Here is a 23700-nt window from a genome sequence, read left to right on the forward strand (position 1 = left end):
GTCGCTATTTTTAAATGTTGTGAATGGTTGGTTATGTTATGTAAATAAAATTACGTAATAAGACATTCACTGCAGGGTAGGTATTTATTTATTATTTGTTACATTATTTATGAAAACTTATCAAAAAATACCGTGTCTTCTTTTCGCAGTTAATTTTCATTTTGCTATTGTTCATGACAAAATAACATTAATAACTCAAAATATCAAACATACTTTCCAAATATTGAAAGAAGAGTAAATGCAGGAAACTCCATTGATAGAGGATTGGACGCGGTTGGCGCTAACGAAAAATTATTTTAAAAAGCGAAGCCAGCACTCTAAAATTGAGTGCTGGTACCTACCCTGATGTATGGCAGTGATGCGTGGAACTGACAGAGGAAGGATGAAAACAGAACGAATGCTGTAAAAAATGAGATCCCTGAGACGTATTTGTATGATCATGTGAGAAATGTGGAGATCCGCATTTATATGTATGCGTAGTAAGTAAAATTAAGAAACGGACACTTAGATGGTTTGGGCATGTAGAGCGAATGAACGAAAATAGGAGTATAGGGAAAATATAGAAGATCGGGGACGCCCGAGAAAGACATTGGAACGATCAAGTGAAACAAATATGAATGAGGCAAGGAGTGAAGTAATTTATTCTATATTTCATATTTGATTTATTATTTTAATATACTGTATATATAATCAACCACCACTTCACGGGCATGTGCCTAGTTTTGTGGTCTTAAAACACCCAAAAATTGCAAAAACAAAAAAAAAACACTAAATAAAGAAAAATAAAAAATAAAAAAAAGTGTGTGCGAAGATCGAGTTGTTTGGCGGTCCGTCCTTTCTATCTACCCCGATTGGCTATTGTCAGTTAGTTAATTTGTTAGTAAACAGAATATTCCATAGTTGCAATTTCACTTGGTGGCGTCATTTTAATTTAAATAAAATAAATAACCTTGTACACTTGTTATATGTTTATCCTGACGAAGAAATCATTCGTTTCGACCGTGTCGATTATTTTGATTAAGTAGTGATGTATAAAAGTGATTTTTTTATTTAAAATATAAATATTAATTCTTTACAAAGTGTTGAAATTTCTCCACATTAACATTATTGCTTATAGTTATCAAGGTTAACTTATATAATTTGTTATCAAGTTTAACATATATAATTTGTTATCAGGGTTAACTTATATAATTTGTTATCAAGGTTGCCTTACATAATTTGTTATCAAGGTTAACTTATATTATTTATTATCAAGGTTAACTAATATAATTTTTTTGAGAAAAGATAACGTGTTTATAACCTATTATATCACTAAGCGGTCGTCGGCTTAACTTGACGTTGGGGAACTAGCCGCCAGTTAGTGAAACGCAGACCTTTGAAAATCTGCTGCAAGTTAGTTTGAAGTGAGGAAAATGAAAGTTTTTCAAATAAAAGCATCGCTATATCACGTTCTAGCAGTTTCTCCTACACTTAATGAACCTTGGAATGGATTCTCCAATTAGAAAATCAACGCGACTAAAGTCAGAGCGTTCTAAATTAAATCATAGTACCGTGGAGGGCAGGGACGGATAAAGAACTCTAGAGATAGATCCCGTTTAAAAATAATCATTCATAACTAACTAACCACCACGCCTTTTCTCCGCAGGGGTAGGCAGTGAGAATGGACTGTAGAACAACTGCTGGTCTTGGTACTTTTTGTTTCATTCACAATTATATAACGTTTCATATTATTTAGAATTAATACTTATTTGTTTTAAAGAAAACAAATATTTTTCTTTTCATGTGACACCTCACGAGAGCGCCCCTGTCAGTACAGAGTAAAGGCAGCGTTGTGAGGCGGGTTAAGGTAGGGGCTATAACTTGCACAAAAACGTAGAAAAAAACGGCCAGTTCTCACGAAGCCAACACCAACTGTGAACAGGTTTTCCACTTTGTGTCCGTCTGTTTTTTAAATTAATTCTCTATTATTTATTTATTATTTTATTAATTAAGTCTATTAAATAATTGAAGATGTTAAATTCCTGAGGTGTATGTGTGGTGAAATTTTGTGTGACCATGTTAAAAGTGTGGAGATCCGGAAAGAATGCAAGGCTGATTTAAGCACAATGGTTAAGATAAAGAAAGAGACGCTTAGATAGTTCGGTCATGCCTGATGAACGAAGAAAGGAGGTAAGGAAAATATACGACGCGGAAGTCAATGATAGTAGAAGTTATCAAAGTCACGTTTAAGTGAATAAAATTTAAAAAAGGTTAGATATTTGTTAATTAGTTAAAAATATTATTATTTTACAAAAAATACGTTATTTAGGTGGAATCCACCCCTGTCAGCAAGCCAGACGGATTGTTTAGGACGACCTTAACCCTTTCAATAACAGAGTTCCTCCTGAGGAACTCGAACTAAACATTAATATATCTTAATTTTGTCAAAAAAATCGCCACGTATTTTGTATCGCTTCTAAAGGATATTCCTCATTGCGTCCTATGTTTCATGCTAGGTTGCAACCTTTATTCCAGCAATATTACTGTAAATACTCTAACATGTACAGTGACAGATCCATTTTTGGCTGTTTTGCTTGAACTAGGATCCATTTTTATTTTTATTTATATCCATGCATATTAGACCATAAATTAGTATTTTTTTTTTCATTTAACAATTGTTTGTGAGTTTGAATTGATTTTTTCCTCACTAATAAAAAATAACCCTGTGAGACCGAAAAATATTAAAAATCGAATTAGAAAAAATCTAAAATTACAGAAAAAAAAATTACAACAAAAATTTTCTGTTAAATATGGTCTATATGTGGAAATAAAAGTGCAGTCTGAAAGGGTTAAGCGTGACGCGGCTTTTAGCTCCGTATTCCGCGTTCAACCCTGTCGGCGGTATTGTTATTGGGAGACATGATTCACATCCGCCAGATTACCTCGCGTGTGGACATGTGCCTACTTTGCATGGACATTAACTTGTAACTACCGCACGTCATCAGCCTAATATAGTTATCCAGTTCTATTAATTTTAAATTACAGTCAGATTGAAGCTTTTTCAAGTAAACCACCGAATGTCATAATTCCATGTGAAGGAAATCGGTTATTTTATTAAGGAGCGTGTGCAGTCTTTTAAACACAAATACACGAATATCCCTACAAGACACTAAAGTACCCAGAGCCATTAAAACAACAGTATATCCAATTTTATATGTTGTTAGACTGAAGGGAGTGGGGAGGAGAAGTAGTTAAGGAATGAATTAAGTACCGAAGGAATGCCATTCTTCTACATAGGTACATAAACACATATCAAAATCTGTCTCAAACATATTTGTTCTCATGATGGCTACTGTAACGCTCTCCGAAACGTTGACTAAAGAATGAGGAAGGGCAACACGGCATATTAACCCAAAAATTAATCACGGTCATAAACGCAATGGTCATAAATAAACAAATAACATTAAGCGAGATTTCACTATGGTTTTGATATTTTCGAAAAGCCATCCATAATAATTAAACATTTTTTCTCTTTTAAGGCGTTAATTTAGAATTTTTAGTTTTTCATGAGCTTTTTATCTACTCGCTCATTCGATTGTGTTTTTTGAAATGTGAATAACAAGAGTCCCAACTGCTCCCAATCGTCTGGAGTCAGTGAGACTATGCCGTCCCCAACTGGGGATTGTGAGGCTGAATGTAGTGGGGAGGAGAAGGAGATGGGGTGAGGAAGGTTAGGAAATACCTGGCTATTCGAATCTGGTTCACCTTAAATTGTTTTGTGCTATTTTTTTTTGTAAATTTGAACTATGTATCGTACTATCGGAACAGGGCGGGTGACGCGAGGCAAAGCAACCGATGTGAAAGGAAAATGTAGTTTTTTTTTAAATATTGATTAACAGTTTTTAAATTTTATTAAAGAAATAAATTAATTACTTATAAAATCTTATTTAAATTGGGTTTCTACATATCAGAGCTTTGAATATTACTCTTCATAGAAGCTTTAGCTTGTGTTTGGAAGAGTAGAGTAAGAGTAGTTATTGTAGTAATTAATAATATGATAGGTATTACGAATTGTAGTAAGTACATTGCAGTGAGAAAGTAAAAAATAGTTACGTTATATTTAATTTGTAGATATTGTGTATTCATGAAATGTGTACATAATAAATAAGTAGCATAATATGTGTCGTACTTTATCGATTTTTACGATTTTCCGAATGTTTTATTTGTACCTGCTTGAATTTTATATTTTGATAAATATGCATTGAGAATTAATTTCGTTTCATCTTTGGAAAATTTATATACGTTGTAACATAATATTAACCAAAATTGTTGTAGTTACAATAACAGCGCTACAACATTTGTACGTAGATTTATGTAATAACCATAATGTCATAATTTTTAAAGAGAATTTTCATCCTATAATGATTTATTTTTGGGGTTTTATGACGGACTGCATTGCTTCCTTTTTTGGCCAACGTTTCGGACAGCATTACAGTGTCCATCATCAGGACAGTTGTGTAATCAAAGATTGTAGTGGTGTGTGTTGTTATCTATGTAGATGTGATACTGTATTATAACTCTAATGCTCTTAGAGCTGGTATTACAGTATAATTTAAAATGGTTTTCTGCGTTTAGTTTTGGTGTAGCCGTGAATTATCGAATACCAAGAACTATTGTGCTTAGCCCCGTCGTATTTAATAATATTAATCAAAAACTTATATTTTTTCAATATAAATAAGAAGAAGGTAGCGCAACATGGCATAATATCCCAAAAATACACTAAAAATAAATAACTATCTCGAAAATCTCGAATTTTCGTTTGTTTCTTGACAGCAAAACTTTCGAAATGTGTTTTATTACATACATTATAACTGTTTGGTAGAAAACTTTTTTATGTCAGGACATTCACTGAATCTAAACTGGAAGATTTTATTAGTAGGAGAAAGTTTATGAATTGTGCTTGGAAAATTCTTCTTTTTGTTTAATATTTACAACAAATTGAAACGAAGTGGTCATACAATTTATAAGAAAAAACAAGATAAAAGAGCAAATAATAAATCTAATATACATAATTCTAATACAAAATATTGATAGGACATTAACTCGATTAGGAACGTAATGTTTGATCAAAAAAAATGGCAGTTATGGGGTTTATTTTAGGTTTGATATAAACTAGATTCACATGATTTCAGAAGAAGTTTGGAACAGCGCTCAGCATTATTGAATCACTTAAAACCTTCCCGAGTGGTGTCATATTGTACGGAACCTTAAATAATTGAATATCCATTTCCAGGCTATTGTTTTAAAAGAAAAAACTCAATTTTTTGAAACGACGAATGCTATTTTTGAACGATTGATATTTTGACTAACAATCTGTATCAATGTGAAAAACTGTTTTTTTATCCACTATATTGAATATGTATTCTGTGATATCCAGAGGTGGTTTGAATAAGTGAATACGGATAAATAATAAATCATTTTATTCGGTGAAATATGATCTATTTCGATGTCTGCGTTTGCAGACCTAATTTTAGCTACAATATTATACATTTTTGTACCTTTTTTATATCTATTGACATTAACGTCCTACTAAACTACTTCAAACTAATGAAACCTTTTTAATGTTGACGGCCTCCGTGGTCGAGGGGTAAGGCTATCGACTAGAAAGCCGAAGGCCGCGGGTTCAAATCCCGGCGTACGCAAGTAAATGTTATTTCACAATTTATTCATTTAATATAATAAACAGTATATTTGCAGCACTTTCCAAAGTGGTAGATACTCTCAGTATTGCTTTGGTGTAAGACCACCATTCTGAATTGAAACGTTGCTGGAAATGGCTTTAGCCGTGTTTGGTGACCACATCTACACAGCCAGGTACCCCCCCCCCCACCTTCCTCTTCCCCGTTTCCTTCCACTCCCCACTACCTTCAGCCTCACAAAATTCAAAAATTGGGGATGCCATATGGCTTCACTAGCTCCAGACGGTTGGAAGTAGTTGAGACTCTTGTCCGGTATTCACATAAAAAAATGGAATTTCAACAGGTAATAAATTTAAATATTATAGACGAATGCATAAACTTAACGAAATTTAACAAAATCTGTTATATATCTGAAGCAACAAAAATCTTAAAAAGAGGCTTTTGTCCATGTGAAATGGTAAAATCCCACTCTCATTCAAAAATAACAATAATACTATAACATTAAAACAAGGAAAATTTTGAGGCGCATCTTCGGACCGGTTCTAGAAAATGGATTTTGGCGCAGACGTTATAACAATGAGCTCTATACTCTGTTTAACAAAGTTCATAAAACTGGGAAGACTTCGGTGGCTAGGTCATGTGGAGAGAATGACCGAGCATCAAGAACCAAAGTCCCTGCTGAGCTCAAGACCGATAGGGAGAAGGAGCCTGGGAAGGCCAAGGTTAAGATGGAGCGACAACGTCCTCAAAGATTTGTCTGCCTTGGAGCTTCGAAACTGGAGAGAGCTGGCGCGGGACCGAGATGAGTGGAGGAAGACTCTTGAGGAGGCCAAGCAAGACCCACCAGGGGTTGTAGAGCCAAAAGTGATAATGATGATGATGATGATGATATTATAACATTTAAATCTCAAATAAAAAGCTGGATACAAGACACGGAGAAAAATATACTGACACCAAACACACTGACACTGACTGAATTCGAAACTACTCAACTGCACTAAAAACACAATATAATATATTCATAAATATTTCAGAAAAAAACGCTACATAATATTTTTATACTTACTTCATTTTAGTCATGCTACTAAAGTTTAATAAGATTTAAATGAAATCCTCAGCACGGAAGATCCCAGTGAGGATATCACTATCTCTATTTGTTACAAAAAAATGAAGATAATAAAACGTATATTATATATTTTTTTAATTGGACCGCTTTTCTAGCTAAAATTTGTGAATCCAAACTACTATTTTCAACTTCATTTCCGTCATTGGCTATTAAGCTTTATGATATCAATGTAGCACTCGATGTACTTTGAGAGTATGATATTTTTCAAAACATCGCGAATAGATTGTAATAAGTGTACAATCATTATTAAAAGTTTTACTACGGTGTTACAGCCACAAATACTTAACTCCTTTCCTACCATAAATAAAGCCTCAAATAAAACATCCTGAATTTTGAATAAGTTTCCGACACTTATTTTTCAGTGCTCATCCATGTTGAACCATTCATCCCGTTTGGATACCCTTTCAAGTCTCTTCTGTCGCGCATAAAAAGAAGCGATGGATATTATATCTACATATATACCCATTCCTTCGGCATCCAATTTTTCCTTGAGCGTTATTGAAAGCTGGGAATTCGATATCTTGCAAATTCAAAGAAAATCCGCTGCGTGAGAAAATCCCTGTTAAGAGTAGAACTTGAAACAGTGTTTCTTTGTTGATTTAACCGTCCATTGTCTCCACAGTTGAAGCAACGCTGGAGTGTAAAAGTACCTTATAAATTTTAGTTAAATTATATTTTACATCCATGCACAATGCACAATACTACATATTCCCTTCAGCCTAACCGTATACTTTGATTGGGTATACCTTAGTCCCACTAGCTACGAGCAGTCGGGAATAGTTGCGACAATTTAAAAAAATATAATGAATTAATTAAAATAAATTTTCTATTTTCCACAATTTATTATTATGTTTGTGTGTCACTAGCATCTTTGGATTGGAAATATATTGCTTAACTCTATATTTTGTTAAAACCTTGGATATTATAATTTATTCACTCTTATCGTCCTAAAATATATATAAATATCCTTGCCTACATTATATACAGGTATATTTTAACCAGTCTGAAGATGGCCGTGCCAGGCAAAACCGTTCTACACGGAGAAACTTACTGGTATGACATATTGTTAATTTATTAAAAATCTTGTCAAATTATTCGTTTGGAGGCCTATAACAAATGATTTGACAAATTTCATCATAAACTATCAGTAAAGCGCGAATGTGTTATGAGGAAGTCGGAACACGTGTTAAAATAATAATATTTTCACATCTCGTACATTATGTTCATTTGAACAAGACCACCTGTGTTGAACACGTGTTTATATATATTCTGAATGACCAATATTTTCTCAGGAAATGGACATAAAGTCACAAATGAAAAAAAGTTCCTAATATATTAAATTTTTTCTCTTTATTGGAGGTTATTGGAGTTCGGCAAGTTGAAAAGTAAATCTGCTGGCAGAGCAAACTGCAATAAAGAGTAGAACTTAAGCAGTGATTTTTTGTTGATTTATCCAGCCATTATCTCCCCAGATTAAGCCACGCTGAACATGCAAAAACCTGAAACCCCTTTTGAGAAAATGCTTTGTCTTCGCTGCACAATGCAACGCACACAGAATGAATTTCAACTATGCATTTATGCAGTTATTACATTATTCTAGCAATTTTCCTCCATAATCCCCATAGCAGTGGGCTTATTAAAATAGTATTGCACTGGAGTTATGGTTGGTACGTTTGAAGTGACTTTTGTAATTGCGCAAATAATTGTGGAAGCTTCAGAATTCAAACTTATCTTTTTAAAAATAAATTTCATTAAATTTAAAAAAAGGTTCACACTTTTCAGATACCTAAATAATATATTTTATCCCATCAGTCTACTGCATCATAATATGTAAATAACCATTTAAAAAAAATAGATAATTTTTGTAAAAACGTTTATTTTTTACAGATATATTTTAAAAATAAATAGTTTATTTGGTAGATGTTGAAACTTAGAATGCAGGGAGTTCATTTCTGAATTTTTACCAATTCATGCGTGAAGTTTTGAAATTATCTACCTTTCATGTGTGCCATTATATGTGTGGTGGTTCACATTACTAGACTGTAACATAAAATCGTTAAAATTCGTTGAGAAAAATGTTGCTAGGACCATAAAATAAAGAATTTCAAAACGTTTACAATTACGGACTTTCACAACTCTGTACAATTTATGTGCTATTTGTTTGAATCGTCTCTCTGAGGTTGCACCGTTTTTCGTTTTAGCCTTCATAAATACTGTCTGTCACTTTAAAGGATCTTCGCTCCCTAGCTTCATTTACATATTCCTCTTGGTTAAAATATATGATTTTCAGTTAATTTAATGCTTTTATGTTTCCATTTCGCATTTAGGGATACCCCGCGTAACAAATTTTATATTATAGAGAAACAACTAGAAAGGCGAATTATAATGAACTATGTAAAAAAAATGACCAAATGTAATATACTTGCGCTGTCATGGAAACACATTATTCAGAAATTACGCAAATATTCGTTAATTTGCATATTTACACGCAGTAATGTTTCTTGTACCCAGGTATTTAATTCATTCGCCACCCTCATTACTAGATATTTTGGTTATGAGTCATCCTCCCAAACCTTCCTGGAAAACATTATCCCCTTTTCGGTGTACTGCATTAATGAAGATCTTTCAATTATCCAAAGTGCATTTTTTAAACCTACAGCACTTAATAAATAATAGTGCACAAAATAATAATCCAGATAATTCCTTCAATCATATTCATCAACAAGAAAAAAAATTATTCTCGCTAGCCCCTTGTAAGCATTTATTATTTCGTCTACTTAATCTAAGCAGTAAGTCAATTAATTATTGACTAGTGGATAAGATGGGATAAATAGAACTTCCACTTACATACTTAAGGAGATCTTATTAAGGGTTTTTGTCGCTGAGTCCATGCCAGTTTCTTCGCATGGTATTGGTATTTTACGGTTTAATTATATCGATACATACGAAGGCGCACAAAGGATGCGTGTAAATTCGGGTGGCCGTATTTTTTTTTTCAATTCGTTTATATCAGGAGTCTCAAGAGCTTTCTTATTCGAATATATTTGAGGACAAAGAAGGCAATATTTTAAAAATATATTTTCTTACGCATTATTCAATAATTATGTATGGACAAATCTACAATTATCTTAATATACCCACAACATCCTCAAAGCCGAAAAATAATACTTATAAATGTAAAAGATATTTTTAGTACATTACAAAACAATTTTAATTAAGTTTTTTTTAGCAGTTTGTGAATAGATATTAATATTGTTATTTTATTTATAGACGGTTTTTTAATTCAAGTTTTTTACATGAATACATTGTTATAGGTTAGTTGTTCAGGAGAACATAATAACGAAATATGAATGATATAAGCAGGTACAATGCAAGTTGTTGTAGAGAGTTTTATTTCACAAAAGAGTTAAATAATTGTACATAGTAGCAAAAGTACAAAATTAAGTATAAAACTTCAAAATTTATGTTAAATTTTAGATATTAAAAAAATAAAAATTAACGGTTTGTCGAAAAGCATGTTTGTATTTAGCAAATTTTTATTACGCCAGATTGGGTATTTTATATAGATAACACATTAATACAGCGATAAATGGTGCACATGAAGAGGTTCGAGAGATATAATAATATATAGAGATTTGTATATTTTTTGTTTATGTGAAACCATACAAGAGTAATCACAGTAATATAATAAACGTAGAAAATTTCTGAAAAGTTTTGTTGTGACCCTCGCGTTATTAAATTGCTGAAACTTTAAAATACACCAGAAAAAGTGGTTTTTGAGGTTTCTTGACGAAATCTCTTTTTGTCGCTTATTTAAGCCACAGTACAGCAAAAAAGTACTTGAACAGTACAGCCTGTCTGAAAAAATGGACTATTAACTAAAGAGCCTTAAAACAAAGTTGAAACTCTTAGAGGCCAATACATCAAGGAGAAAAACATCCATGCATTGACAGCACACAAGTATGTATGTAATATGTCTTCGGTGATATGTGGCCATATTTTTCATGTTTATGGACCAAACCGACCCAGCGGCCGAAAAGGAACTATTAATTTATGATCCGTGGTGAGCGGAAATGAAATAAAATACCATTTGCAAGTGAGAAAAAGCAATTGTTCGTTTGTTTTCTGTAATTGAGCTCGCTAAACGGATTTATTTTTCAAAATTCTGTAGATGTTTGTGGAAAATAATAAATGGTTTTTATTTCTGTGTGAATACTCCACTAGAGCCCTGTGCTGTGTCAGTGATACAGCTTTGGGTCTTAGTAAGTATATTTAAATTAATAGTCATTTATTGTGAAATTAAATCATGCAATTAAAAAAAACAATTATTTGCACATATCTGGTTTCGATCGGGATGGATCCGGAGTCAAGGAATTTAATTATTTCACCACGGAGATCATCAAAACAACTAATGGTGAAAACAGCGCATTTTAAAATTATCTTATTTTAATTTAATGTTTTTGTTGTTGTTGATTTTGACTTTATTTTATATTTACTCCACACGGGAGGCCCTGAAGAAAATAATTTCCCTCAGGGCCTATGTCATCTTTGGGGATGCTGTGTGGAGGGTCTTTTTGTGGAGAGGAAGGAGTGAACATGAGTCTTGAAGAGTCCCATGTTGTAGGAGGGAGGAAACACAGAGGCCGGCAGTTCGTTCCACAGCCGAGCTGTTGAACTTAAGAACCAATCGTAGAAGCGACCCGTTCTCATGTGACAAATGTCAACTGTGTACAAATGTTGGGCGCGCGTTTGGCGTGTATCCCGACTACGCACCGGTGCCGAAGGGATCAATGACGCTAGTTCCTCAGAGCATCTTCCATTGAAATACCGATAGAACAAGGACAGCATACCTACCTGACGCCTGTGCTCTAAAGATTGCAGTCCGTTTGTTAAGATTGGGGAATCTATCAAACGGACCGCCCGTTTCTGCACAGAGTCAAGGTTTTTTTTCAGGTATTTTGGGGCTCCAGACCAGAGATGGCTGCCAAATTCGACAGTAGGGCGCACTAAATTATGTTATTATGTTATGTTACCTGTATACCTACTAGTATTACCTACATATTAAAATATGATGTGTGTATATTTCGCACAATTGTAGCGGATTATGTCACTTACGTAATCTCCAAAGTTCTTCAATAAGACGTTGATGAATTGTGTATTTTAAAGGTACAAATGTTGGGGATTTTCTCACTTAATCCTCAAAAATCCTCATTAAGACTTTGAAGGATTGCGTCACAAATTGCAAATGAACTTTCATCATTAATTCGCCTACGGTGATGTCAGTCTTTGGTGTAATCCGAAGAAAATGTCAGCTCTTTTATTGAAAAGATTTAAAAAATACTGAGGTGATTTTATTTCTTTAACAAGCCCTTTAAATTGCTCCCATAGCATATCCTTGATGGGTTCAAATTTAACTCACAAAATGTTAATTTTGGATGTCTTACAAAAGTGATGGGTTATTTGGTTCTGTTATTTGTACGTTTCTGCTTTAATTAGGTAGGTACATATATAATCAACATGGTTATATAACGAACTTTATTAAACAGAGATGGCTGAATTATTTTAATATGTTAAATAGGTACTACAAATATATCAAACCATTTGTTTAGGACCGGTTGTTTCGGAGAATTTGAACAATTCATCAAATTTCAACGTTAATTTGCGAGTTCTGTGAAAGTCCTATTCAAGTTCTGATATTATATCATTATAGGCTATTTTCTTGACAGAACTGAAATAATAACAGAACTAGAAAATATCTTTCACAGAGCTCGCAAATTAACGTTGAAATTTGAAGAATTGTTCAAATTCTCCGAAACAACCCGTCCTTAATGTCTGTCTTAATAATGATTAAAAAAAATAATTTCGTTCAAATTGATATTCCATTTCCTAGCTTGAAAAAATTGCGACTGAACGAATAGAAATGAGTACGGCTTTTTTATCAAGACACTGTTAAAAATGTGACTACATGACCATTTCCTAGTAAAATATTAGTCATTCAGAATACACAGCATTCTTCCACGAGACGCGACATTATTATTAATGTTATGAACAAGTGTTCCTACTTCCTCATAACATATTCGTGCTTTACTGATGGCTTGTTATGAAGTTTTTCAAATCATTCGTTATGGACCTCCAGTGACCTTTTAACAGAAAAACGAATAATATTAACAGATTTTTAAGAAATTAATATTATTTCGTATCAGTAAGTTTTATCCGTGTACTTGAAATAAAGCGAAAATCAATTATAAAAATGTATTCTTTTAGTGAATAAATATTTTAATGTGTGAATTTTGTGAATTTAAAATGGTAATTATTTTTAAACCAATTTCATACCTGACATCTGAAATCTGAGATCTGAAAAAGATATTAAACCAACTTTTTTCAAAGTACGCAAGTTTTCATAACATAGTTCAATTTAACGAGAACATACTAAGTTATTTTTTACGGTAGATACCTAAGACCGGAATGTTTCAACTTTTAATTTTACAAAACTTATAAACAACTTACAAAAATAGAGTTTGTAAAGTTTTTTTTGTTCTGGTTGAAGAGAATTCATAAGCATTAAAGCATCCATTAAATATAGATCCTATTATTGTAAATATACACAAAAATAAATAATATACTGGTAAAATCATGCACACGTACCGAACCAGAACCCCTAGCAGAAATGATTTTAAAATCCTGAAAATGGCCTAAATACACACCTATTGGACATAACACAAAACTATATTGGACTAAAAGTATACTAAAAATCTCTCCCGAAGTAAGAATATGCGGATTGTCAACCTTCGGCAAAAAAATACAAAAATAGCTTATTGGAAAGAAAGGAGGAAAGAAAAAATGGATTGAACCATATAATCTAATAGTATTTAATTAATTAAAAATAGTGTTCAAAAAATATTGTAATTGAAGGCAAAATCTTTAAATTACTTGCATAATTCATTCCAGAATTAATGAAACCGTAACATTTTAATAAAGTTATCGATTTTTGTAAAAATTTAAAGTTATCACCAAAAGTGAATTATGAATAAAAGCTGAAGACAGGCAGAGGCTTATAATAATTATACCGCAGCCATAATGATACAAGAAAAGAAGGGTTGGGCGATGAAGGAAGAATGGAGAAAGGTTTTTTGTTGAAAGCGCCGAGCCAGCTCGCTTCCTGACTTTAAAATTCTTACAAGTTGTGGCACAAAGACTTATGAAAAGAGCGTTTTTCTTCAAACAAAGATGGGACTTCTAACAAATCCCTTTCCATCGGATGCAATTTACCAACTTAGACCTAATCGGTTTGTAATACGGATCTTGCTCGAGTATTATAGTGATTTGTTTTTGCGGTATTATGCCGTGTTGCGCTATCTTCTTCATTTGCTAACGTTTCGGACAGCATTGTGGAGTGTCCATCATCAGGGCAGATGTGTAATCAGTTTACACATCTACCCCCCTGATGATGGATACTGCAATCTGTCCGAAACGTTGGCTAAAGAAGGAGATGGCGCAACACGGTATAATACCCCAAAAATAAACCACTATATCGGATATTGCTCTTCTTTCCACGACTGTGACCCCCGTCCCTGGAAGCATTTGCTTTACAAAGTCGAGAATACATACACATAACTATATCAATTTTCGAATCTGCTAATTCGTGTTAGAATTCCAGTGGAATAATTTATAAAAATATTATTTGTAGATCGGACCAGTTTCAACTTGTTACCGTCATGTTTAAACTGGGAGGCTTGGTACCTACTTTACTATGGTATTTATACATCTTTGGTGTCGGGGGTTGATATCAATGAAGTAGTATTGCTATATCATTTTTCACTTGGTTGAAATCATTCAGATTAGAAATAAACAGCAGGAAAAGTTTTTTTAAATGTTATATTAAATCGAAAGTCTAGAAAAGAGCAATCCACAGAAAATTCTGTGCAATTGTCTCAAGGCAAGAGCTCATCGATCGAGGGCTATTATTTATTATTAGTGACCGACCCATGTTTTGGTTTCGGTTACTGATAGTTTCGGATAATAAACGAGTTTGAGAAACCTAAACCTGTGATGGTGATATATCGGATCTCGTTCGGCTTTATTCGGGAGCGTATGAATGCTTCGAGTTAAGGGTTAATCCCACTTAATCAAAATCAAAATAAAAATATGATGGATTTCAAAAATAGACTATGTTAAAAATATTATGTATTAATAACATAAAGATCATAGCGTCCTGAGTATTATTATTTGAGCGAGCAGGTATACGTTAGCCTAGCTCCTCTGCCCCTTCTTAAGACTTTCGGCTTTAAATACACAAACAGCCAGAACGAGCCAAAGAGACGTCAGATTTGATAAAAAGGGATTGTTTGTAGCAGTTAGTATAGGTTAGTAAAAGGAATTAGTAATACACCATGTTAAACCTAGTGCAAAAGTCCAAAAACAGGCATCTGTAACTGTCAGCTCATTTTCTAGAGCTCAGTCTGTAGAAATGAAACATGGCCGAGGTTATCTCTTCACAGACAAAAAAAATCAGCATGATTACGCTTCTTGAAACATATTTCAACTAGTATCAATAAAGAATTACTAATACTTGGATTTATTCTCAGAATCGCTAAAGATAATAACCTAAAAACCATCACAGTATTAGTAAATTTTAATAATATTCTACCTGGTTAGAAGTCAGGTAGAATATATGGAATATTTGGTCCTCGTTTTAACTTTCTTTGCAGACAAATTGAAAAAATCAAAATATTTATGTTATTTATTAATTTCAAAATTGATATGAAATCGATTATGTATATTTACGAGGTAAATTCAATTTATCGAAATTATCCGAAAAAAATTGATATATTTTTACATATTTGTTCATACATCGTTTATCCAAGATTTTACTGCCCTGACACTATAAATTTGCTGTTACCTCCGAAACATATTTGATGGAATATATTATTCCACAACAATAACTTCGTGTTCAATTCTGTTATGGAGAGAATACATAGACTGGACAATGAACTAATAGATGTCGCTGATATTCTTGACTTAAAGTAATCCTAATTTATGAGTAGATAATAAGTAATCCTAATTTATGCAGATGCTTAATTATTCACAATATCTTTTATTTTTTTTTATTTACTGAACAAGATAATAACTTAACAAGTATATTGAATTCTATATTTTATTTTATTTTTATTTGTGTTATACTGTTGTTCTCAATTTAATTTATTCACATTTCGCCACTTTCCTTTAGTGTTCTATTTAGTTATGGAACCCTCAATGGATTAGACAGTTAAAAGGTCCGCGCAATCACAAGTCACTTTACAGTCCCCAACGGCGCCTAGCAGCTCAAAAGTTCATCAAATTATCATGAACATTATTTTCTTTTAGGGGAAAGTCATGATTTTAATGCCTCATTTATTTTCATAACCATATTTTATTATGTTTGTCGTCAATCCGGATAAAGTTCGCCTTAACCAATTTGCAAATCAAATTTATGTCAAAGAATACAATACTACATAGATACTACCATATTAATATTTTGATATTAATTTTACGACTCTAATAAAAATAGCACTTTTTTTCTCGATATGTTGCAAATATCCTGACAATATTCATTTAAATTCATTCAAAATATTGCTTGTGCTATTATGAAGGCTGTGAAAAGTATTGAACGCGCGACGCCCTAGACCGTGATATCCTGGTTGTTGCAACTGATCACCGAACGCTTAACCATAAACTGGTATAACTCATTTTAATGAAATTAAAAATTTCCATTTAAAAATATTACATACATTTAAGTTTTGAAAAGAGTAAAAAAACATTATTCAAATAAGAAGCATAATTCATTAAATCATTATACTATCACCAATCTTCAAATCTAAGAGGCAATATAAAATCGTTGTTCATTTGAAAATCATTATCAGCAATTAATCGGCATAGGATTTAAAAAAAAAAAATCCCATGCCGGGCGGATTGTATAGTGAGAATAATATTAGATTTCGAATCGTGTTTGCGATTCAAGCCATTAATCGTTTTCGAGAGCGAAAAGTAATTTCCTGTCTGTTGTTTTTTTTTTAATTCTCAGGTAAATTATGCTCGAAAAACCGTTTCAGATTGACTTGTATTGAAGCGTTAAAGGAAGTGCTTTACGAATGTTTGTGGAAAAAACAATTTTTGTTTATATCCAATGTCATTAATTTAAAGTGGAAGGATTTTCGACTATCCAAAAACATACCTTCAATAATTATACAAATCCTAATTGTTTTAAGAGAATGAAAATAAAATATTATATTTCTTTTATTTAACGATTTTCTAATTACCTACTTAAATTAGTGCGTCACGATTTGTTAATTTAATAACATAAAAAAGCAGCTCACAGGAATAACTTTGATAACATGAAGAGTGTAATATACAGTAAAAAAGAGCTCACATATTCAGTAAAATTAAACGTTATTCTGAAGTCTTCATTTACCGTTGCAGCGTTTTTGTGCCAATCATATAAAACCAAAATCTAAAACCTGCATCTGTATTTTTTTGGATGTATCTTTAGGTACTTACCTATCGAAAAGACTTGGTCCTGTAAAATCTGTTTCTAGGGCCGAGAGTTTTTAATGGGAATTCTATTTTCAGATCTAAGCCTTTTTTAAATTCTCTTGTCGGAAGCAAAATTATTTTGGAGGGAGCTTTACACCGAAAGCCCACCAAAGTCAGGTAAAGTGACGATATTGTAGACACGTGAAATTCTAAATTCTTATTTATTGATGATTTTTCCAGAGGTAAAAACATTTTTGACAGGTTCATCGAATTCAACAAAAACAATATCCTATCTTTAACCCTCTTCGTCCAAATAAGTCTAAATCCATGAGCACCACATATAAAATGTTACGCAGAATAACCTCTCTCACGCAATGCCAACTACGCGGGTTATTAAGCTACGGAGAACGTTATAACTTTGTTTGGAGAAAACAGTTCTTAATTAATTACCTTACAATCGCGCCTTTAACCACGCAATGCATTTCGTGAATGCATGTTTGCGCTTTGAAAACATTAAACTCAACTTATTGAAAATCAAATGCATAAATCATAACGGTACGTTACGGGGGGCGTGCAATTACTTTTAGGATAAAAATATTATAAAATTATATGTTGATTGTTTTTGTGTTTAATTTGTAGAACTTTTATTTTTTAAATCAAATTTAGTAATATTATTATTAAGTTCTGCAGGTATTTCGGTTTTATTATTGTTACAGCTGTTTCGACTAAATTTCGAATTAAATTTTATTTATATTAATTTATTTAAATATAAAAAATATACAATTGTTATATATAATTGTAGGTGTACAATACTTTGAAAAAGTACAATATATATAAACTTTTAAAAAAATTACAATAAAATCGCTAACAAAATATTTTGTTCTGACAAATCTCACAAATCGTAAGAAAGGTGTCAGGGTGTCACTAAGATCCACCCAGTTATATGTATCTAATCAAAAGTTTCCCGGAACAAGAGTATAAAAGGAAGACTTGGCGTTGCGAGTTTTGAAAACTTTTTGGAGTTAATTTTAACATTTTGCTACCGTCTATAATTTCTCTTCGCAAATAATGCCTTTGTGTAAAAGATACTGTCTCTCAGTTCGGGCATTTTGTCATTGAGTTTTAGAAACTTTAAATAAGCTGCCATTTTAAATCAGCCTTTGGTTTCCAATTATGATTCATTTAACTTGTATAGTTACGGAGATTTCGATGAAACTTATCTTTATGAAAATTCTCTTAGAAATCAACAATATTTGTAAAAGTAACTTATTTACAGATTTTACATTCATATTTAAAATTTGATCTACTTTTGCAATGCTTTAGTATCATATTGCTTTATAATTAATGTAGGTGGTTTAGCGACAGTAAAAATAAATATTACCTATATAAAAAAAAAATAAGTAATATTGCTTAAAATACGTTTTTACGATCCAATTTTAATTTAAAGTTATGTTTAGGGATGAGCGTTAACAACTTTCCTTTCAAGTGATGAGTGCCAATAAAGTTTATCACTTTTAAAAGACTGGTCGCGAAGAAACGATCTGGAGAGAAGTGGCATCTAAAAGAAATAAATTTGTCATTAAAGGAAGAACAAAAATCTATTTTCAGTTATCTGAGTCTAGAAAACCTCCGTAAATCACGTTTTTTTTTCAACTTTCAATGCCAAAATTTTGTGTAGTTACTCCAAATTAATCTGGCAAGTAAGGTTGTAGAGTTAATAAATTGGATGACATTAAACGCGTAATGGCAGTTTATATGGCCAAACGTTATTTATGATTGTGCATGTTTGCATGTCGCTTTAAATCAAATTTACGTTGCCTATATGGTTAAGATTTACATCATCGATAGAATAGTAACATTTACTGTAAACGTTTTACATAAATTTAACAAACTGTCGAAGAGATGTTTCAGAGATCACGCGAAGCTCCTTCAATTGTGGCGGTGGAAAGAAAGTTCAAAAAGAATACTAGTAAGAATAAAGGAGAGCTATAGTAGTACATGGCACTATTTTTAGCAATTCGTTGCTATTTTTGTTCTCTTCCATCAAAATCTTTCAGGAGGTTTATTTCCGACGGAAACCGCCGGAGAGGTCTTTAAGTTAAATGGGATTATATCCCCTTCCTTCGACATTTATCGATGTTTCCTTCTGTTTTCAGAGAAAAAGATGATTGATATAAGAGTACAACTTTTTTGATGCGGTGATAGTGCTTTTCGTAGAAAATTTATGAATGGAACCATAAAAAATCGAGCACTGTTGGAATGTTGGAATTTACATTGTGTTTTTGACAAAGGCATTCTTTTAAAATGCAAACCTCACCAGAGAAAAATAGATGGGTAAAATAACAAAAATATTTGAGAGTTTGCCACGAATATTGCATTTTTTAGACTCAATAAATACAACTTTTACGAAAATGGTTCACTAAACAAAAGCTGAAAAGAAATAAGAAACATCACACATGACATGAAATTAATTTTATGAACACAAAAAATTCTAATTAATTTAAAAGCACAAATACTTTTATATTTACTTAAAGTATGTCGCGAATTAAAAGTAAATAATGTTAGATGATTGCTCCAATTTACAAGAATACTTTTTGTTAGAAATGTGTACATAAGCTCATGAGAAATGGGTAAAAACCTATTTTCACTTTCAAAAATAATAAATTTTGGATAAAATAATAAAAAATATTTTTTATGGAATAACTTTATCGTTAACATTGATTTTTTGAGAATATTATCACTTTATGTATCCATAAAATGTTGGTTTACATTAGAAGCTTCAAAAATGTTTTTATATATGTTATAAAAATTACGTTCCTCAACGAAATATTAAAATTCACTTAAGAAGGTATTTAGTTTATTTTTACTCGGAGAATGTTAAATAATCATTATTAGTGTATTGCTGAAGAAGCAAATCTCACTTTTCATCTTTCTTCATCTCAGTTTTGAGAGTCAAAAAGGAAGTATAGTTTAGACAGATATTAATTCACTTCATGAATGCAACCGACCTACAATATTTTTTGAACATATTTTAAGGACCTCAAAGTCTCCCATAATTTTTAAACATAACTAAATACCGCAATAAAATGAATAAATATCCAAATAACATATTATGCAACCACCAATAAATACATATTTGTGTTTTATTAAATTCCGCCATCATTGCAAAAATCTCGTAAAATTGGAAATAAAATTCACAAACCTCAAAGTGCCTGTCTCTCAAAGCTCGTCTGCGGACAACTCTTATTCAGCAATTAATTCAAATATATAAGTTAAGTTGACACTTGATATCCGTGAAAGTCACTGACAAGTTAAACTAACAAACAAACTTTGCTGCTCAAATAACAGTGAAAGAATAAAAAATACGTGACAAGTGGAAAAAGTAATTTGCACAGTATTATAAAATGCGCTGGATTAATAATAAAAGAAAGAGTACCGATGAAGGTTGGTTTGTAGAAAGGAAGTTGAGTTAGCGAGAAGTGTGTGGCACAGCTCGCTCCCGCTGAGGAGAGTTACGTAACACTCGGGTACAGGACGCGTAAGGAGTGCTACGCTCGGCCGTAGACCGGCAGTCGTAGCGTCGTAGCGCCGTAAAGCGAGCAGCCGGCGCACGCGCACCCACCTTATTACCCGCCACTGGCATCGGAATGCCCAACACGCTACGGATTATACACTCTGAGATACGACCAGCGGTCAACACACAAATACTCGCCCATTGAGGACTTGCTTAATCGTATTTGACAAATCTACTGATTAAATTTATGGGCCTGCTTCAATGACAGCGTTAGAGTCGGGATAATCAGTTTAGATTAAACAAAGTCGGATAAATAAGTTCTCCGCTAGTTTCATGAATGAAATTTACTTGTTAATTGATCTGCACGCGCTTCTTAACTTTTTAGCTAGTTTCTTAAGGTTTTGAATATCACGCAATTGAATGCGAAGAGAGAGGGGAGGAAAAAATAGTTATAGAAGAGATTTAAAAGTTCCTGGCTGTTCAAATCAGCTGTTTAAAAAGAGTTGAAAAGGTACGAAAATTCTTCTTTAAATTTTTTTCTCAAAAATATTGACTGCCCATCGAAGTACCATCATTGGGAGGCGCTGTGTGGATTAAAAAAACGTTTCGGCGTGAAAAAACGCATTATATAACATGGAAGAAATACAAAAGCTGAAAATGATTCCATTATGTTACTATTAAGAAGGATAACGAGCCGTAAAAATGATCCATTCTCGTGAAGGACATTCATATTTTTAAAAAGTGTTCGACACGCGTTTGACTATGCATCGAGTTAATATACCATATACCAAGGTTCCAAACTGATAATCTTTATGCCATTAGTGTACAGAACTGGTTATTTGCTCATGGAAGGAAATATTATAAAGAATGCCTTACATCCTAACACTGTTCTTATTTTTTTATATTTCTCGAGTAAAAAATTTATCTCTAAATTAACTTTCAACAAAAAATTTATATTACGCTGATGCGATTATTTTTATTTTTATTTCTATTATCCCTAACATTATCTTTTAATTTTATTTTTTATCCTACTTTATTTTTATTTTTATTTTTACAAGATGATCATGTAGGTACCTAATATTATATATTCAGAATTGGTTATTTATGAAGGGAAGAACTTTTTTAAAGAATGCCTGACATCATTAAATTAAGTTCATTTGCTTTATTATTCTTTTTTTTTCATTTACATTCTGTTTAAAATATATTTTAATTTTTTTAATTTAATTAATTAATAATTAATTAATTTATCTTTATTTTCATTATATCAACAAGTAAATTCGTTTGTTTATTTGCCCATTTATATTTATATTTATTTTATCTCATTAAAATCAATAGTTTGCAATACGGTTGGTTTATTCTTGTGAAATCTACTTAACTAGAAAACCAGGTATTACCTATTTTACAAATACATTGCATTTAACAAAATAATATATTAACAAACGAACATGTATTACATTTATATAATTATATACAAATTTCGACTACCATAATACGGACATGTGTCTAGTGTGGTAGTCGAAATGCATGTAAAAAACTGTATTCAAATATATTTTACGAATAAATGACAGAAAAAAAAGAGCTGGCTATAAAAACTCTATCTTATTTTCATAAATTAGTGGAATAAAATTGTGCAAAATTTATATTCAGTTGCATGTTTTTTCGTTTTTTTTTACTTCCCCTAAGACCTCTGGGCCGAGAACATCTTACCGGAGTTCTTAATCCACTTGACAAAAAAATTAAAAGTTCCTGTTGACAAAACTGCAGTCGATGTTCAAGCTCTTTTTTATACAGTGAATGATTTGGTGTTCGGTCCGTACTCGACCCGCACAAGGTTCACCTCGGGTTCAGGACACTGGGGGTTTCCCGGGACATAGAATCGCCCTCGGTCATCAAACACATTAGATACGCCCAGTGGAGGGGTGAACTTGAACGCATTAATAAATATTTATTATAATAATAATTGGCTACTTTGTATAGCACTGTTTTCGTGAGAAATCACCTCAAGGGCGCTGTACAAATATATTTCTTAAATAGTTAATACTAGAACTAAGGACTTAAAACTAGTGACTTACCTCTAAGAATTATATTTAGTGACTTACGACTAACGCCTATAACTACTATCTTAATAACCGTTCCATGATAACTCAACACAGTGACAATTCAACGCACATTTAAAAAGTGATATAAAGTCATTAGAAACGGTGAAAAAAAAAAACCTAACCTACATAATCCAGTTAATAATTTTTGTTTCATCACTTTCCATGACTTTGTATAACTTTTTAAAGATGTGATGAATTATCATTTTGATAATTTATCCGGTTACCCTTAATGACATATATATTTACATATATAGAAACTTACAACCAAAATTAACATTAACAATCTAATTTTACTAGCGCCAGAAGAAGAAGGAAGTACTTTTATATAAGGGTGTTTTTATAATTAGTTTTTATTGTTATGTATATATTAAATGAATGAAGTGAATGAATGAAATTAATCGTCGATCTTGAATGTATTTAGATGATTCATCTGCCAACAATTAAACCGATTGACGTGTTATGTTCCTGCTGATATTGTCCATTGTCCATTGGTAGGCAAGTCAATAGCATTTTGACTTTATCATAAGTAGTTGTGTGAATCAACAATTACGGTATAACAAAAGGAAAAATGCAAATTTGGATAGAATGACGGATTTATGGAAATGAGTGTCTTAAAAAGTGAGTTTGAATTGAGGAGATCTGAATTCTGTTGGGCTGGTTATACATCTCAATCCCATAGGAAGTTTATTCCAAGCCTTATGGCCGGATACTTTGAATGCACGATCGCTTATTCGCTTTATTCGCTTAGGCTCTTTCAACCTTCCAATTGCAGAT

At 32.1% G+C, this 23700-nt stretch overlaps 1 protein-coding gene across 3 annotated transcripts in view; it reads right to left on the minus strand.

The window, feature by feature from the left end:
* The window catches only part of LOC149412376 (frequenin-2), a 268559-nt gene extending 247677 nt beyond the window's left edge, over positions 1–20882 (minus strand). The window contains exon 1 of one of the 3 annotated variants that reach the window (XM_089646180.1): positions 20750–20882. The gene's annotated coding sequence lies outside the window, so the exon portion shown is untranslated. Of the gene's footprint in view, positions 1–20515; positions 20720–20749 lie in introns of those variants that run through there. The other 2 variants (XM_089646182.1, XM_089646181.1) reach the window with 2 other exon arrangements.
* Positions 20883–23700: the final 2818 nt, after the last annotated feature.

The sequence above is a fragment of the Hesperophylax consimilis genome, chromosome 23 (assembly GCF_061612785.1).
Source record: "Hesperophylax consimilis isolate HC1 chromosome 23, BYU_Hcon_1.0, whole genome shotgun sequence".
Taxonomy (NCBI): Eukaryota; Metazoa; Arthropoda; class Insecta; order Trichoptera; family Limnephilidae; genus Hesperophylax; species Hesperophylax consimilis.